Below are 9010 nucleotides of genomic sequence, written 5' to 3' on the forward strand. Positions count from 1 at the left end.
ACTTTCGTTTAGCTAGGATGAGTTGACTAAACATGGTTGATTTCATAGTTAAGATTTAGTTATTTGATTATTTGTTGACTTTTGCTTATTAAAGAACCTCAAGTACTTTTGATAACTGCTTTTTATCTGCTTCTTGCTGAATTTGATTAGGTTAGAATGACTATTTTTCTTAATTGAATTTGAATCTTATGATCTTGTGATTTGCAAAATTGTAGGACTAGAGTTTTGATTAAAACCTAGGTTTAAGTAGAAAAGAGGGTAAAAAGGTATAGGAGCCAATATATGACGATAAATCATATATAAAATTGAATCAATAATTTAATTGGTCAATTGATTATAAGTCTAAGCAACTCGAACCGAACACTAGTGAACTTGTAAGTTTGTCCGCTTGATCACCGAATAAATTGTTGGATTAGTGTCTAAGTCCATAACTATTTTGGTATGTACTTGACCCGATAGTGCATGGTCCTTTTGGGTTGCCTTCACCAAAGCAACTTGATAGGATGAATTATGGAGAGAAAGGATTAAATATGATTTATTAATATATTATGAGAATAATATATTAAAGGAGAAATCATATTGTTTAATTAATATTAGTCAATAATTAATTGGTAATTAGTTTTGTGACTAAAAGAGATTAATTAAACTTAAGGGACTGGAATTGTAATTATAAGATAATTGAAATTTGGGCCATGGATTGGCTTATATTAAGGAATGGACGAATTCCATGGGGAAACCCATGAGGAAATCGTCCAAGGCCTTAAGGAAAGGGATCCATGGGTTGCTTAGGGCTTAAGCATCCAAATTTGGGTTTCCTTGTTAGATAACCCTAATAGCCTAACTATATATACATCCCTTATGACCCAAAAACGTGGCCAAGACTTCTTCTAGGGTTTCACACGTTTTAGGGCAGCCTCCATCCTCTCTCCTCTTCATCCTCTTGCTCTTGGTGTTTGTGAACCATTAGAGGAGTGACATTTGTGACTCTAAGCTTTCTAAAGTCAATAGAAGAAGGATTTGAGATTGTTATTGCTACATAACAATCAAGGTAATATCTTAAACCCATTCTTATGTTAATATGATTACTTGTATGCTAGAATTAGGGTTTATAGTCTTGGATAACTTGCATGTACAATAGAGAAACCTAGATCCAAGCATTAGGGTTTGTATGAGCACATAGGATGTTCTTAGGACCAAAACCCATCAGTGGTATCAGAGCCTAGATTGGTTTCTATTGTATTGATGCCTTGTATGTTGAAAAAATTCGATTTTTGTGGTTTACCGGCACACTAAATGGTTCTAAGCAAAGGTAGAAAAGGGTGACTCAATGTTTGTCATAGTTCGGCGGAGCGTGTGTGGTTTACCGGCACATTGAATAGGTGACTGTAACATGTGGGGGCACCATGTAGTTTGCATGGTTATTCACACCCGCTTTGTGATCCTCGGCATCCCAGTCACAAACTAGAGGGGCATATCGAGATTTAAACATGCCATTGAAATGTTCAATGAATCTCATAGGATCTAGGAGTTTTCATAGATTTAAAACTTAAATTTCCTTTTTCGTTTTTCATGGTGGAAATTAGTGAATCGTCATTCACTTACCTTCAAACGTTCTACAATTTGGGTTACGGCATCCCTCTCCTGAGTTGTAGAATATTGTGTTGGGTCCTAGTCTTAGTATCTCATTTGGGTGATTTACTAAGGACTCAATCAATCAACTAACTTGAATTCGTTTTCTCCCGTTTTGTAGATGTCAAAGTTCGACAACTATGGTCTTCCCAAATCCCGTGGAACAAGCATTCCACATGAAGATGGTATTCCACGATTCGATCGAGGAACAAGAAATCATGCTTCACTTCCTCCACCTCCTCCAATTGTTCTCCCTAACCCACAAGATCGAAGAATTGAAAGGTTCAATATCACTAAAGCCTATTGGAAATGAAACATGAAGATGGTAAACCCGTGTGTGCCCACGTTCTAGGAATGAAATCACACATTGATAGGTTGATAATGTTGGGTGTGTCATTCCCGGATGAGTTGGATGTGAACTGGATTTTGCAGTCACTCCCTGAATCGTATAATGAGTTCAAAAGAAAGTATTATATGATGGTTCATGACGATAACCTCATTGACCTAACTTACATGCTCATTGCTGCTGAATCAGAAATGATTTGGCAAAGCAATGGAGCGTATTTGTTGGGAAAGTCAACCAACCATGCTTCCGAGGACGTTCTAGGAGAAGCGACATGCGTTTGCTGCCAAAAGAAAGGGAGTTGGATAGAAGTCTGCCCTAAGAGCCTGAAGATTCCAAAGATGGGAGAGTCAAAGAGTATGGCTGTGCTTCAGGTAAAATCCACTATGTAACTCCATTAAGTTCCTAGTCGTTGATTCTTAATACATGATGTGATAAGATTGCATTTGAATGTTTTGCAGGATCAGTGAAAAGAAAGGAAGTTTGATGAGTCTAATCACAAAGAAATGGATTTCGATCGCATGGACTTGAAGATTAGATTTTGAGCTTAGATATTTATGATAGAATTGTTAGGAATATTTGACTACATAGTTTTCAATGGATTTTACATTGTAAGGACAAATGTTTTCCGCTGCTTTTATAAATAAAACAAATTTTGGTTTGACTTATTTATTTATTTGTTTATTTCCTTGCAATGAAATCGTTATGAAAACTGATGTTTACATATTTCTACAACGAATGGATATGATTCTTATTTATGGAAATGTTGAGAATCTACCAAATAGGGAGAGTTTCTCATCGCCCAAGTTTCAATTGGACAGAAAATTGGAATCATGCAACTTGGTTGCACGATGAATGAGAAATTTCATATTTGGAAATTAGACTAATTCATTGACAAAGTGTCAAGTGAAGGACTAGGAGATCAAGTACACAAAGTTGCGTGTTGATCATGTCCACCATAAGAGTAACAAAGACATTCGTCATGATTTACTAACGGTTTAGTAAATATGATTATACTTATAAGATTAAGTGTAATTCTGAATTGATTGAAAACGTTTAAATCAATAACAGAACGAATAAGAAGAATCAAGTAGGCAGAAAGATAGAAGTTTCTCCATTCTAAGAAGAAGGGAGAGTACCTTTTATGCTTTATGATAGGTCTTAATGATTAAGAACCATATCTCAATTGATCCTCTAAGTGAGTCTTAGTACAATTGTATGTCTAAGAAGAGGAATCAAGAATTGAAGAAATGGTTAAATCAAGAAGTCAATCATACTTCGTTCCAAAACAAGTCTTAGAGTTAAGATTGTGACATTGAGTGATAAGTATTAAGAAGGTTTATAACATTCATCAAATGTGGAAAGTTGTGATGTCTTGGATAAGACAAAGACCAACTAGGACCAATTTATGAAGTGTTTTGATAAAAGCTACACTAACTCTTGAATATTTGTCAAGAAATGTTTATTGACAAGAGAATCCTATATGTCAAGGAGTCAGTGGGAGTCTTAATAGTCTTGAAAGGGTTCAAGAACAAATCCAAATAGACCTTATCGATCATCAATAGCACACGAGTCGAGGTTTACAACCTATCGTGTTGACACTATTTTGTTTCTATGCCATTCTAATTGAGTTAATTATGCATGTGAGTCCTATGAGTTCTCGTTTGAATGCATAAAAGGCAAGGACCTTGATCAATGGAAAGTACATTGATAGGAAAGGGCGAGCTGCTTAACTACTTGGAAGACATGGTGGGCAGCTGTGCTACCATAAGGCAAGAAATCAAGACTAAGAAAGTTCGGTCCATATGAGTTTGAATTTGTTGTGAACTTTGGTTTTGACAAATTCACATGGATAGGAATACATACACCATTAAAATCGAAGTGTCATAAGATTCCCTCCTTCATGAAAATGACTGTGAGGAAATGCTTTCACTAAGAGATATTTTAAAAGGATAGTGATTGTGGAAATTGTGTTCTCGAATTCGATTATGGTTACGGTATCCCTTTCCATGATTCGAATTGTGAGGTTTGGCAATTAGTCTGAATTGTTTAGATAAACATACGAGCTATCTAAGGGAAAGGTGTATAAGCTTAGATAAAGGATTATCAAAGCATTAGGTATTAAAAACATGAACTTAAGAAATTCAAGAAGTATTGTTTTTCTGAAAGTTAAGCTGTTTCTGAATACATGTCAAAGCTAGCGGGAGCATAAGTGTTATGTTTATAATAATCATCATGAAAGTGGGAGCATAAATGTTATTATACAGTATGATTATTATGGCAAGTATTGCAAGTTAGCAATATTAATTATAGAAAACAAGATTCATACTTTGCAAAGTTGTAAGGGTTGAATAGTTGTTTTGCTATAATTAAGGGAGAGAATATTATACTTCATTTCAAATCTAAAGGCTTAGGTTGTGGAATGTTAATAAATTTAGTCAAGGGTACATAGTGTGTTCTTAAAATTTCGATTATGATTACAACATTCCTCTTCACAATTCAAATTTTGAGAACATAGCAAATAAAATATTATGGCAGAAGATTGATGAAGTATCAAATATTTATGTAAGACATTATGCATTGTGTCCCATACGCTTCGGGTATAGGATCGATTGCAAATGCTATAATATTTGACCATTCTAAAATTTTCCAAATGTCTAGCGCATTTAGAGGGAAAAAGGACAAGAATTGGTTTTGACTAAGATAATTAAACAACTATCAAAGGACAATCCAAAGTTCGTCGAGGATTGGTCGCTTGTGAGTAGTTGGAAGTATAGTATTGGAAAATATGGAAATGTTTCCATATTGGATGGACCATATCGACATTATTATGAATATATAAGATTCTATTAAGAATAAGTTGTCATATGGAAAATATGGAAATGTGTCCATATTGGGAATTGAATATTGAAAATCTATGTCTAGATTAGAAACTTTTATGCAAAAGGATGTTCAAAGGAATGTACTTTGAGTGAGAGACATCATATCTAAGGAATTGTGTTGTAACAATCTCCTATAGAAGACTTTGTAATTTCATTGGCAATAGTCTTTGTGACTTTAGTGCAATAACATTACAAAATGGATCATTGCATAAAATGTTAGAATCTAGCATATTCTATAAGTGGCAAGAATTTGATATTCTTACACTTATGAAAAAAGATTTGGAGTTGTGAAATGAGAATGATTGAAAATGTGCTCAATTTGATCTATTTCACAAAGTAAGAACCATAGGTAAACATTGTGTGCATGCTAGGAGCATGGGACAAGTGTAATAATTCAAGTAAGAACTTGATTAACCGAAACAACAAATAATGAGTAATCGATATGGTGATAAATAAAAGGTGTTTTATTTATGCTCAAAGGTTTGAGGCCATATGGGATTAGTATTATCCTTGTGTTTCACTTTGCATGTTTTGACTTCCTGAATAATTTAGTTGGTTAAGAACAGTCAAATTATTCGAACGGGCCACAGTCGTTCATATGTTGGAAGTAGGTATGAATGAAGACTGTCGTGAATTGGTGTGTGGATTGTCTAAAGAGCATTAGACATAAGCAAATGTTTGCTGCAACGTTCATGAGTGCTTATGAATATGATTTGATTAGGTTAGAATGACTATTTTTCTTAATTGAATTTGAATCTTATGATCTTGTGATTTGCAAAATTGTAGGACTAGAGTTTTGATTAAAACCTAGGGTTAAGTAGAAAAGAGGGTAAAAAGGTATAGGAGCCAATATATGACGATAAATCATATATAAAATTGAATCAATAAATTTAATTGGTCAATTAATTATAAGTCTAAGCAACTCGAACCGAACACTAGTGAACTTGTAAGTTTGTCCGCTTGATCACCGAATAAATTGTTGGATTAGTGTCTAAGTCCATAACTATTTTGGTATGTACTTGACCCGATGGTGCATGGTCCTTTTGGGTTGCCTTCACCAAAGCAACTTGATAGGATGAATTATGGAGAGAAAGGATTAAATATGATTTATTAATATATTATGAGAATAATATATTAAAGGAGAAATCATATTGTTTAATTAATATTAGTCAATAATTAATTGGTAATTAGTTTTGTGACTAAAAGAGATTAATTAAACTTAAGGGTCTGGAATTGTAATTATAAGATAATTGCAATTTGGGACATGGATTGCCTTATATTAAGGAATGGACGAATTCCATGGGGAAACCCATGAGGAAATCGTCCAAGGCCTTAAGGAAAGGGATCCATGGGTTGCTTAGGGCTTAAGCATCCAAATTAGGATTTCCTTGTTAGATAACCCTAATAGCCTAACTATATATACATCCCTTATGACCCAAAAACGTGGCCAAGACTTCTTCTAGGGTTTCACACATTTTAGGGCAGCCTCCATCCTCTCTCCTCTTCATCCTCTTGCTCTTGGTGTTTGTGAACCATTAGAGGAGTGACATTTGTGACTCTAAGCTTTCTAAAGTCAATAGAAGAAGGATTTGGGATTGTTATTGCTACATAACAATCAAGGTAATATCTTAAACCCATTCTTATGTTAATATGATTACTTGTATGCTAGAATTAGGGTTTATAGTCTTGGATAACTTGCATGTACAATAGAGAAACCTAGATCCAAGCATTAGGGTTTGTATGAGCACATAGGATGTTCTTAGGACCAAAACCCATCATAAATAAGCTAGTTTGCTAAAGGATTAAATTGGTGAATACCAATTTCGTCATCTTGGGAATCGTTAGCCAAAGAAACTAAATCCATTGCACTTCTATGAAACAACTATAATAACAACAAATCCGAAGTTGAACGAAAGTCTCTTTCTCATCTCGGTAATTCATACTTGTTACTTGCTTATTTTTAGTGCTAGTTTTATCAAGTGAATTTTTGAGTTAGTTTAGTAAATCAAGTATCTAGTCTTGCAAAACTAGGAAAACAACCCCTCTTTTAATTTAATTATTAATTAGTCAATAGTAAAATAAAGCAATCTAAACACCGTTCCTTGTGTTCGACACTCATTCTTACCATTGCTATACTATTGCACAATTAGGTACGCTGCCTAGTGGGTTTAATAGTCCAGTAAAGTAAATTACTTTTATAAATTAACTTGAATAAAATATAAGGATATTAAATTACACATCAAGTCTTTGGCGCTGTTTCCGGGGAACGGTTCGGTTTTAATTACTTTATATTGCTATTTTTAGGACTATTTTCTGCTAGAGTTTAGTTTTTAATTTTTATTTTAGTATTTTTCGTATTTTAGGTTCACCACATCGTGGTAATTTCTACCATGTCGTGGTATAGCTACTGTACGAATTTTATTTTTCGTTTTTTTTTTCTTTTACGTATTTTCTTTGTTTATTTGCAGATCATTTATGACCAGAGGAGGAAATACACCTTTGATTGCACCACTTGAAGACTCGGAAGCTACTTGAAGGAAGAACAAAGGCAAAACCGTTGGAGAAACCGCAACATCGAAGAACTCACCTTTGAAGAATCTCAAATCTGTGTTTACCAAGAAAAAGAGCAGTAAATCAGGACGAGCCAACATCTCTTTGGCGGACGAAGACCCGAAGAAGGAGGACACTGAATACGAAACAGAAGGAGACGAAAAAGATCTTACATTTGATAACGAAAATGACCTAGAAGACGAAGCTGACAACACCATGGCTAACATTGACGAAGTTCCCATGGACTAGTGGAAGAAGAAGATGCGTGAAGATACCGGCCCAGGACTCGTGCAACCCACGCTTCCGACAAATGCCAACTTGAAGCTTAAGAACCACATACTCGCACAACTTAAGGAACTCCCATTCTACGGTAAGGATCACGAAGATGCGTACAAACATCTAGAAGAGGTCAACGACATAGCCGACTACTTCAATCTTCCAAATGTGGCTCGCAAAACTGTATTTGCTTCGTATGTTACCCGTTACATTCAAGGGGGACGCGAGAGATTGGCTAAAATCACTTCCTCCCAGATCCATTACTACTCCGACAAGATGAAAGAAGAATTCATTGATCAATTTTGCCCACCCTCAAAGATAGCGAAGTTGAAGAAAGCCATAGCCAACTTTGAGCAACAATCTGGAGAGTCACTTTATGAGGCATGGGAAAGATACAAGAGTTTGTTGAGGAACTGCCCACATCATGATCTGAACAGTCAACAAGAAGTATCCATTTTCCATGATGGAGTAAATGTGACAACTAGGCAGCTCCTTGATTCTCAAGGACCACTTACAAAGAAGGCACCCCCGATGATAAAACAGCTAATTGAAGAATTCTCTAAGCACTCTAGAGAATACCATAATCCAAGGAATGAATTAGCAAAGGGATTGGTTAATGTTGCTTCAGAGGATATGGCGGCAGTTTTGGCAATGTTGGACAACATGGATAGGCGAATGACTAAGATGGATCAAACAATCCATGTTATTCGGGTTGGGTGTGAAAATTGTAACGGGCCTCATTTGACTAGAGATTGTGACCTTGATGAAAATGGAAACCGGATGGTTCAAGCTTTCTACTCGAGCAGTGATCGTTTTGATGACAATTGGAGAAAACCCAAGAAAAATTGGATACCTTATGAAGAATACGAAAAGGCTAAGGAAGAGAGATATGAACAAAAAAAAAGAGGAACCACAAGCTGAAAAGAAATCTGACTTGGAAAATATGATTACCTGATTTATAGCCGCTTCCGAAAAAAGGCACGAAGGAGATGAAGCAGCAATAAAAGAACAACAAGTATTCATGAGGGAACAACAAGAGACAATGAGAAATACACAAGCACTGGTTAGAAATCAACAAGCTTCAATCCTCACTATAGAGAAGCAACTCGGGCAACTAGCGAGCCAATTAAATGAAAGATCACCAGGAGCACTTCCGGGAAATACTAAACAAAAACCCGAGAGGAGCTCACATTCAAGCCATCACCACTAGAAGCAGGAAAATTATCACTCACTTAACCCCTATTGACAGAAATGAACCAGAAGCGGAACAGGAAGGACAAGAAGAAAATAAAAAAAATGAGTCTGGGCAATCACCACGACGTCATGAATC

General features: G+C 35.4%; 1 non-coding gene across 1 annotated transcript; it reads right to left on the reverse strand.

Annotated features, from left to right (window-relative positions):
• Positions 1-8004: 8004 nt before the first annotated feature.
• On the reverse strand, positions 8005-8111 carry LOC145080742 (small nucleolar RNA R71). The gene has a single exon (XR_013695329.1). It is a non-coding gene; the product is annotated as a small nucleolar RNA R71 (small nucleolar RNA).
• Positions 8112-9010: the final 899 nt, after the last annotated feature.

The sequence above is a fragment of the Lactuca serriola genome, chromosome 1 (genome assembly GCF_051521515.1).
Source record: "Lactuca serriola cultivar US96UC23 chromosome 1, Lser_US96UC23_V15, whole genome shotgun sequence".
Classification (NCBI taxonomy): Eukaryota; Viridiplantae; Streptophyta; class Magnoliopsida; order Asterales; family Asteraceae; genus Lactuca; species Lactuca serriola.